The 10,173-nt window shown below is 51.4% G+C and overlaps 1 pseudogene; it reads right to left on the bottom strand.

Moving 5' to 3' along the window:
* Positions 1-1,089: 1,089 nt before the first annotated feature.
* LOC125506708 lies at positions 1,090-2,084 on the bottom strand (annotated as a pseudogene).
* Positions 2,085-10,173: the final 8,089 nt, after the last annotated feature.

Genomic DNA, 10,173 nt, shown 5'->3' with positions numbered 1-10,173 from the left:
GGAGGTTTGGGGCAATGTCCTTAGGAGCTGTTCCACTTAACCACGTACTACTCCAAAACTTGGCCCTTTGACCGTCGCCGAGCTTGACAGTTGTGGAGGTGTTGAAAAGCTGCATGTCAGTACAAGTGCAAGGGAGTTGCGATCCAACCCAAGGCCTGTTGGGGTATTTCCAAGAGTACCAAGCCCACCTTAACCTCAAGGATCTGCTGTAAAAAATGAGATTTTTGACTCCAAGACCCCCAAGCTTTTTGGGGGAGCAGACTTGTTGCCAATTGACCGCACATTGGCCTCCTTTGGCCTCTTCTTCTCCTTTCCACAGGAAGCTTCTTCGAAGTTTGTCAATCCTCTTTACAACCCATTTGGATGGCGTAAAAATGGTCAGATAGTATGTTGTCAAGGAGGTTAACACAGAATTGATAAGGGCCAGCCGCCCCTTCTTGTTAAGTAATTTGCCCTTTCAGCCCGCAAGCTTTGCTGCAACTTTATCAATGAGCATTTGAAAATCCACCCTGCGAAGCTTGCGAATACTCAAAGGTAGCCCAAGGTACTTGCATGGTAAGGAGCTGGTTTCGCCCTCGAAGTCAGCTAGAACCTCATCAATAACCTGGTCTTCACACCCAATTGGGTATGCTGCTAGCCAGAGTGCTTTCTTAAGGGGAAGAAGTATTCAAGAGAATTTTCTTTATGTCCAAAACCTCATACAGAATCTACACCTTGCAAAGAAACCCACCTTATTCCTGAAGCTAGATATTGCAAAAGCTTTCGATTCGGTCAAGTGGGATTATCTTCTCGATGTTTTGAAGCATGTGGGATTCAGCCAGAGATTCCGAGATCTGATAGCTATCTCACTTGCCTCTACCTCTTCGCGGATCATCCTAAATGGTGCTCCTGGTACACCTTTTCTGCATCGCCAAGGCCTGAGATAGGGTGACCCACTTTCGCCATTGCTGTTCTTGCTAGCCATCGATCCACTACAGAGAATTCTTGACAAAGCTACGGAGGAACATATTCTCAGCCCAATCAACCATCACACTGCATCTGTCAGAATCAGCCTTTACGCAGACGACGCTGCCCTGTTCGTGAACCCTATCAAAGCTGAAGTGTCTGCTCTTCAAACCATCCTGGCGGCCTTTCACAAGCATAGTTTCCTGGCTCAAGGCACGACCCATTTCTGACCGCCCAGTTCACGATGATAGGTGCACCATTCTTCGCCCTCTTGTTGATGAACCCAAGCTTTCCGACAAGGTCATGGCGTAGAAACATGGGTTGAATCCCCGCACACTGCTACTGTTAGTCGAGAAGGCCAGCCCGATGGCGGTGAGGTTGGTCAGGATGGACACCTCACAGCAGCCTGTCCCGGTGCACGGGGATCCGTCTTGGGACGCACCGCTGGCACCATCGCAGTAGGAATAGCAGCCGGCAAGGTACATGCTGTTGTTCCCAAAGAAGCCGCCAACGAGCCCCAGGGTGTTGCAGCCAATGACTGTGAAGTGGTTGCGCCCAGGGGATGGGATGAACGGTGTGTCCTGCAGGTTGAACCACACAGTGCCGTTGTTGGTGGCTGATACCACGGCATTCGATGTAATAGGATTGACGATTAGTTTACCTATCTATATTTTGCCAGCCGGTTGTGGCTTTTGGGCATTTTTTTGTTTTTATTGCTCTTCGTGAGCCAGCTTTTCATTTTGTTGCGGACTGCAAGACATTATTGAACCACTTTATTTTATAATAAATATGGCTGTATGCATCGTTCTGATGCAGAGGCCGGGGAGTCCCCTTTTTCAAAAAAAAACCACGGCACTTGATGTGAAGCAGATGTAGCTGATCGGGAATAGCACCCGCATCTCACCACGCTCAAGTGAGATATCAACGACGTCTACAGCCATGCCGGCCGGGCCCCCCACCGTCGGTCGTGGCGGATAAGAGGCATTTTTACAGTCGAGATTGAAGAAGCTGTTGAGGCTGACTGAGGCACACTGCGCCCCGATGCCGAAGGGGTAAGGGATGAGCACGTCGCCGCACTTTTCAGGGCACCCAGGTAGCGCCAGCGATGTGGTGCCACCCACAGCGGGTGCCAATGCCATCACCAAGAAGACTAGCTCTAGAAAGAACACTGGGACCGGTGTTGGATGCATGGATCGCGCCATCACTTGCTTAATTTGGGGATTTTGTGTGAGTGTGCCGACTGCTGAGCCCCTGAGCTTTTCCTTATATGAAATGAATCGTGCCTTGCCATATAATGTAGTGGACTCCTATAAACGCGTACAAATGTCAGCAACTGATGTAAGTCTACTTACAAGTTCCTTCGACGGTGAGCTAAAGACTTAGCTTAATGCCCATAACTCTCATGATATAAGTCAGATGCATTGATATAGAACATGCTAACTAGCAAGGAGGTAAGACTTTGTCTTAGTCGTCCCACTCAAGCAAGTCTAGACGCGTGTTGTAGCATAATACTTTTTTTTTGAAATGGTCAACCGGGGGGGGGGGGGGGGGGGGGGGGAGGCTCCCCACCTGAATATATTTCAAAGTGGCCTTAATGCCATGAGATTGATCCGGTTTATAAGGAAAATCGGATCGAAAACCTACACAATTAGACCCTGTTTATGAGGAAAACCGGGCCGAAAACCGTACAAGAGAGGGTAAAAGAAGAGAAACCAAAACAAAAGACGCCCAAGACAAGGCACGCCTAGCTAGCAACCCGAAGAACATCACCACGAGAGGCACAAGTAGATGAGGGGAGTCGTCGAGGGGTCACAATACCAAGACTTGACAAGCGGCCTAACGCACCACACCGGCGTGCGTACCGAGCGCGCAATAGAGGAGCATCCACATCAACGAGTGACTAGCACGAACCTTGACGGGGAACTCCGCCATAAAGAGTTGGAAACGATTAGCAAGTTGGGGAGGAAACTTGCGGCATCATTGAGCAAAGATGAACCGGGACAACGCCAAGAGCACGAAGCTCGCTGCACCACAACGGTAGCCATGGAGGTCTTGAGCATGCACAGCAAACGGGGCGACACCGACGAACACCACCACAGACGAACACATACCACCGTCGACCCAACCGGTCGCACCACCTACCACCAACATCCCTGCAGCAACACCCACACGTCAACCAAGCAGACCCCGAGATGATGCCTTCAACAAGGGCCGCGACGTCGGATGCGCCGCCATCATCCGCACCAGGAGGACCTGGGATAGGGGATTCCCCCGAGGTCTCAACTTCCATCTTCATCTGACCAATCAAGGAGAGCCTTGAACGTTGGCCGTCTGGTCACCACCCAACAACACCCCGTAGAGGGGAGAGGTGTCGTACAGGAACGAGGTGGTCCAGAGAGGATCCCACCCCGCTAACCCGGCTTCTGATGGAAGAATCGAACCACTCCAACGAATGGTCAAGCCAAGAAGTCGTAGGCAAAGCAGCACCTCCTCACCGACACCGACCACACCACCGTCGACCCCAGCCAGTCGCACCACCACCACCATCCGACCCGCAAAGAGCAGCGACCACACAAATCCACCAAATCGATGCCTTCAAGAAGGATTGCGACGCAAAAATGCGCCGCCATCGACCGTTCCGGAAGGACCAGGAACAAGGGTTTCCCCTGGAGCTTCGAAGGGAAAGTCACCTTGACAGCGACGCCTCCAAGGAGGTAAGCGACACCCGCGGGCGTCACCATCGCCGGCTCCGGTCAGAGCAGAGGCTTTCGCCCAAGTGAGCAGACCACCTTCGAGAAGCACCGGTAGACCGCGATACACTGCTTCCTGCACCACCACAGAGCAAGGTCCACTGCAGCCCGCCGCCACACATGACCAGATCCGGTCCACCGCAGGCCAAATCTAGCCGGATCCAGCCTGCCCACACCGCCCCCCACCAGGAACGCGCCGGCAGAGGCCACCGGGAGGGAGCAGCGAGCGCCTCCACACCACCGTCCCCAGCCTCCACCAGATGAACCGCCGCGCGCCGGAGTCACGCCACGCCGGTCGCCGCCACACGGGGCTCCCCCAGCCCGTGAGCGCGCCACACGAGGAACGGCAGCCCGCCGCCGCCAGATCCGCGCGGGCTTTGCCCGGCGGGGGCTATTGGCGGCGGCGAGGAGGGGGGGAAGAGAGGAAGGGTGGGTTGCCGGGGGAGGGGGCGCCGCCGCCCGAGCCGCCCTGGGGAGAGACGGCGCGGGGGGAGGGGCTTCGAGTTTCCGGCTAGCATAATACTATAATACTGAATTACTGAATGTACATGTACCTGTTTGCACTTTGCACACACACACACAAAAAGTTAACTTCTAACATGTCCATCATATAACTAAGATAAACACCACGGAGCAGCTACATGTCAAAATATACCATTGTATTCAGAAATAGAATAGCATTAATTAGTTGTATATCTGTACGCTGTAAGACCTACTTGCATAGCTCTAAAGTCTTCAAGGTGAATTTGTTATACAACTATAGTTGTTACTGAAAGCTGCCACAAAAACTAGTCTCTAATCTCTACCGATGTGAGAATTTACAGGCCCTTCTATTTTTCATACTATTTTGTCTGGAAATATAAAATTAGACACCTTGACCTGTTCACTTCTCAAGAATAGCGAAAAAATCACAGGCTCCGAATTTAACTCTCAGTAGCTTACGTGACTACGTGAGGACCTTCCATTACCTGTTTGGACCTAGATAGGATGGTCTGGAACCAGGTCTGATGACTGATGCTCCCATGCATGATCACAGATTGTAGACAAGATTTTTTGATTTCTATTTGAACTGAAACCAGGCTCACACTTGTTAGCATGCACGTAAGCAGTCCATGGATCATCGTTTCTTCCTGCCACAACAACATAGAACTAATGCCTGTGAAAACAGTCAATTAAGATGAACATTGAAAAGTAAAAGATTTGCATTTCAGTCCAGCTATGCACTTCAAACTGTTGCTGGCTAGCTATCTTGACTTTACTAGTTGTCCGAGTAGTACTTCCATCTAGTTTATTATTGCAGAAGAAAGTTCCAAATTGCAGTGTCTAACAAAGCATATGACATATGCTGACATGTGGGACGATAAAAAGAGTTATACTTTAACCAGCATATGAATAACCTATAAACTAGTGAAAACTTTTCCAGATTGTAAGCAAATATGTCATCCTTTTTCCAGTTGTGAGACCCAAGTGAACTAATCGAAATTTTCAATAAAAACACGCAAGTGAATTAATCAAAACTTTGCTGCATGTTATGACTTTCAACTCTGAACGCTAATATTAATACAAACTGATGAAGATTTCTCCAGATTATAAGCAACTCTAGCATCTTTTCATAAATCTCAGAGGAACTTCTCGATACAAAGGATTAAGCAAACTAGCTAATTTAAGTTTCTTACTAAAAATTTTGATTTCCAGCTATGAGGACGCGTTTTATTTGGCAGTTTTCTGGATGAAACTAAACAAATACAGATTTTAGGGAAGAGCCTTCCAGTTAACACTGATCTCACCCATGAAATGGTTAATCAACAATCATGCAAAACAACTGTAAATAATAATATCTGATGCATCAGCACCAGACTTTGTCATCTGCTGTTCACAATGACATAGCAACAAAGAAACATGAGATGGCATTGGCTTTAAGTTAGCAAGTTGGAAAGATAGTGACATATCCACCACAAAAGAAAAGACAGTGCCATAGGAAAGTACTCCTAACTACCAAGTCTCCAACTTTAGATGATGACAAAGAAGTTGCCATAAAGAAGTCCATGGTAATCAATACGACTGCAGAGAATGTTTTGTAAATGATGACAAAGAAGTTGACATAAAGATGATGACAAAGTTGCCATAAGAGCAACTCCAACGGGCCGACCCAAACGGACGGCGCTTTTGTCCGCTTTTTGTTCGTTTGGGTCGGCCCAGCGGACACAAACGTCCGGCGCTGTGTTTGGGTCGGCGCGAGCGTCCAACGCTGACCCGACCCATTTCATCGGCGCGCCAAAAAAAGTATTGCAAGCATTTTGAAAATAAATACATGCATTTAATTAAACATAAAAGCCGGCCACGAAGGCCGGCGAAAGTCCACATTACATTAATTAAAATACTAAAAACTAGACGACGTGCTGACCTAGGCGTCCTCGGCGGCGGCGGCGCCTGCGTCGGGACCGGTGAGGTCGATCAACGTCGGCGCAGGGCCGGCCCAGGGGAACGCCGTGTTCCAGACGGCGGTGATGTCGGGCTTTGCCGCCGCTGCCCGCGCCGCCGCTGCCTGGGCCTGGCGCGCCTCCTCTTCGGCCTCGCGCTCGAGCATCTGCAGGCGCTGGCTCTCCCGGCGGTCCTCGGCAAGCCGAACGCGGCGCCAGTGGTCGAGGTAGGCCGCCTCCTGCTTCTCTGTCGCCCCGAGCCAGATCGCCGGAGCGATGACCCACTCGCGGACTACTCCGGTCCAGGAGTAGCGCTCGATGTAGGCCGGCTTCTCCGGCTCGGCTTTGGGCGGGGACGGCGGGGCCACCGGCGGCACGACGCAGTCGCCCGCCGCGGAGAGGGCCATGGCCTCCGGCATGGTAGCCTCAAAAGCCGCCTCATCCGCCTCCCTCCACCGCTCCTCCTCCTCGCTCTCCTTGATGGCCGCCGGGTAGGCGGCCTCGGCCTCCTGGTCCTTGTCGCGGACGACGAGCGCGGGCGGCGGCAGGCTGTGGTCGACGCCGCGGATGCTGCGTCGCCTCGCCTCCTCGTGCTCGATGGCGAACCATTGAGCCCAGTTGAGCGAGTCGACGGCGAAGCGCGGGTCGGCGTGCTGCTCCTCGCTCAGCAACGCCCGCCGGCGTCGCACCTCCTCCGCATGGGCCCTGGCTGTCCGCGGCGCCGCCGGCACTGGGATCCTCTCCGGATCCAAATGCCAGTCGTGCGGCAGCGTCACGTCTGGGTACGGCAGAGGCACGCGGTGGTGCCAGTGCCACTCGGCCTGGTGCACCGGCACGTTGATGCGCTGCCTCTGCCGGGGAGCGCGCGCCGGGGGGGGGGGGGGGGGGGGGGGGGGGGGGAAGGGGGGGGGGGGGCTTTGCCCTTGCGGCTGCTGCCGACGCCGGAGAAGAAACCCATGCTGGCGGTGGCTAGGGTTGTCGCCGGCGTGGGGGCAGGGGTGGCCAGATGGGGACGGGGGGCGAGTGGTAGTGGATGAGGACGGCCCCGCCGCACGCCCGGCTTAAAAAAGGACGACCGCCGTCGCTGACGCGTGGGCCTAAGGTGGGCGGTCGTCATAAATTATGTTGACCGTGGTAGTTGGACAGCCGCCAGGTGGGGACGCGGCGGACGGCGAGGAGACGCGCGGCGCGTCCGCTTCGCGTCCGCGCCGACGCATTCCAGGCGCAATTTCGTGCCGGAAGTGGGTCGGCGCAGACGCCGGGCGGACACGATTTGAGTTTGGGTCGGCGCGTTGGGCCGCCACTTTTGTCCGCGCCGACCCAAAACGGACGCGGGCGGACGAATGGGTCACCCCATAGGAGTTGCTCTAAACATTGTTGCAGATTAACCATAGGAACATGGCGAGGTTACTCTGTTGCTGCTTGGAGGTAGATGTACCTATGTTGGTGTATGAATTCATATCAAATGGTGTACCCTCTTTGAGTTCCTTCATTACAATGATCACAAATCACTAATCCCGTTGGCACTTCAACTGAAAATGGCTATGCAGTCAGCAGAGGCCATGCTTATGTTTCATCAACTTCTCGCACAATTATCCACAGGGATGTCAAATCACTCAATATACCACTGAATGATGACACAGTGCAAAAGTTGCAGATTTTGGAGCATCAGTGAAGTCCCTAGATAGAGATGATTTCATCATGTTTATCCAAGAGACTCTTGGCTACCTTGGCCCTGAGACTTGGCAGTCATCACCTTACTGACAAAAGTGATGTATATAGAAAGAAGGCTATATACAATGATGCTTTTAATGGAAAGAAATTACTATGTCACACTTCCATCTAGATGTTCCACCTGAACAAGCTTAGCAATATGCTGGACTACTAAATAATAGAAGATGAAGTAATGGTAGTGCTCTGTAAACTATCTGAATTCACCATGCTTTGCCTGAGCCCAGGTGGACAAGAGAGGCCAACATTGAAAGAAGTTGCAGAGCACCTACAAATGTTGAGGTGAATACAGATGCAGCTAGTCACAAAATCAAATACAAGGAGGATTATCAACGACTGCCATTTCAGACAGGATCAAATACCAGAGCATGGAGAGAATCAAACTAGTACTGGACGGAGATATTGCAAAAAGATACCAGTATCTGATAATTATCAGCATAATAACCAGTAATTACTAGCTGAATATATGCTGAAACTTTGCTAGAAAAAAAAACTAGTGATCCAAATTGTACCTTTTTGGGTCCAGCACTGTAACTCAACTGAGATTTAATGTATGTATGCTGATTTCATGTATGATAGGCACTGCTCCCTCTTGCTACTTTATTGCAGAAAAATCATAAATATGTTTGAAATTCCAAAGTAACATATTCTTTCTAATTAAATCCTTCAAACAGAGTAATTATCCATACAAACGATACAAGCAGTTACACGGCCAGCACCAGTTTGCGCATCTCCAAGCTACCGTCTGTCATCTCATCCAAAGGGAGAACGACTGACGACGGTGATGCTCCAAAGTTGCTATCAAAGCCACAACCATTCTCGCCATTACTGGCTGCATGTATTTGGTGTCTCCAAAGCACCTGCAGGCGTTCTGCTACTTCCTTCATCGTCAGCCTGTCGTCTCCTTTCGTGCTCAGGCAGTGCACGGCGAGGACAGCAAGCTTCTCAACAACCACCGTGGCAACAGCATCGTCTGCAATCTCAGAGTCCAGCATTGTCCGGTGCTTGCGCTGGTGAAACATAAGGAGAAAATTATGGGTCAAGGATTTCTTTTCATTGGAAGAGTTATCGGCATACAGAGCCCTCTTTCTTGTCAGCAGTTCCAGGAGAACGACCCCAAAGCTGTAGACGTCACTCTTGTCAGTGAGAAGGTGGCTGATGAAGCTTTCGGGGTCAAGATACCCGAGGGTTCCCTGGACGAGCATGATGAACGAGTTTTCATCCATGGACTTGAGTGCTGACGCTCCAAAGTCTGCAACCTTGGCATTGCACTAATTGTCCAGAAGAATGTTGGCCGATTTGACATCCCCGTGCAGGATTGTGCAAGATGTCGACGAGTGCAAGTAAGGATGGATGGGAACGTCACATTCAAGGCGGTGAGGATGGTTGGGATGGAGGATGGATGCCTCGCAACTGTTATAAAATGAGCAACTTATCTTCACTGAGGGCCAGAGGCCAGTACATATACATGTGTGGCAAAGTGCAGAGAACCCCTTATACACTGGGGATATGCAGACAAGTGACAATACACATCTAACAACCCCCCCCCCCCCCCCCTCAAACTCATGGTGGATCAACAACACTGAGTTTGGAGAGAAGAAAACCATGCTGCGCTCGAGTTTGTGCCTTGGTGAAGAAGTCCGCCAACTGTAACTCGGAAGGCACATAGTGAAGAGCAAGAGTCTGATCCTGCACAGCAGCACGCACAAAGTGGGCATCCACACCTATGTGCTTGGTGAGCTCATGCTTCACCGGGTCACGCGCAATACTGATAGCACCGGTACTGTCGGACAGGAGAGGAGTTGAGGTAGTAGCAGACACACCAAAGTCGTCAAGTAACCACCGTAACCAGATCACCTCAGCCGTCAACATAGCCATGGCTCGCAACTCAGCCTCTGTGCTCGAGCGAGAAACTGCAGTCTGTTTCTTTGTCTTCCAGGCAATAAGAGAGCCACCAAGAAAGACACAGTAAGCAAATAGCGAGCGTCGATCAGAGGGATCACTAGCCCAGGTAGCATCAGAGTAGGCCTGGAGCTCAAGAGAGCTGGAGCGGGGAAAAAAGGCGCTGAGAGATCGTGCCACAAAGATATCGTAGAACACGGAGGAGGTGACTATAGTGGACAGAGGTGGGAGCTGAAACGAACTGACTCAGGATGTGGACAGGATAGGAGATGTCATGACACGTAACAGCAAGATAGACAAGGCTGCCAACGAGGTGACGATAGCGAGTGGGATTAGGAAGAGGGTCACCATCAGATGCACGAAGCTGAACGTTGAGCTCCATAGGAGTGACAACTGTGCGCTCATCACCAAGAGCAGCGCGAGCA

The sequence above is a fragment of the Triticum urartu genome, chromosome 5, assembly GCF_003073215.2.
Source record: "Triticum urartu cultivar G1812 chromosome 5, Tu2.1, whole genome shotgun sequence".
NCBI lineage: Eukaryota > Viridiplantae > Streptophyta > Magnoliopsida > Poales > Poaceae > Triticum > Triticum urartu.
Note: the sequence above shows the minus strand (reverse complement) of the source record. Positions and strands in the feature narration are given on the sequence as shown.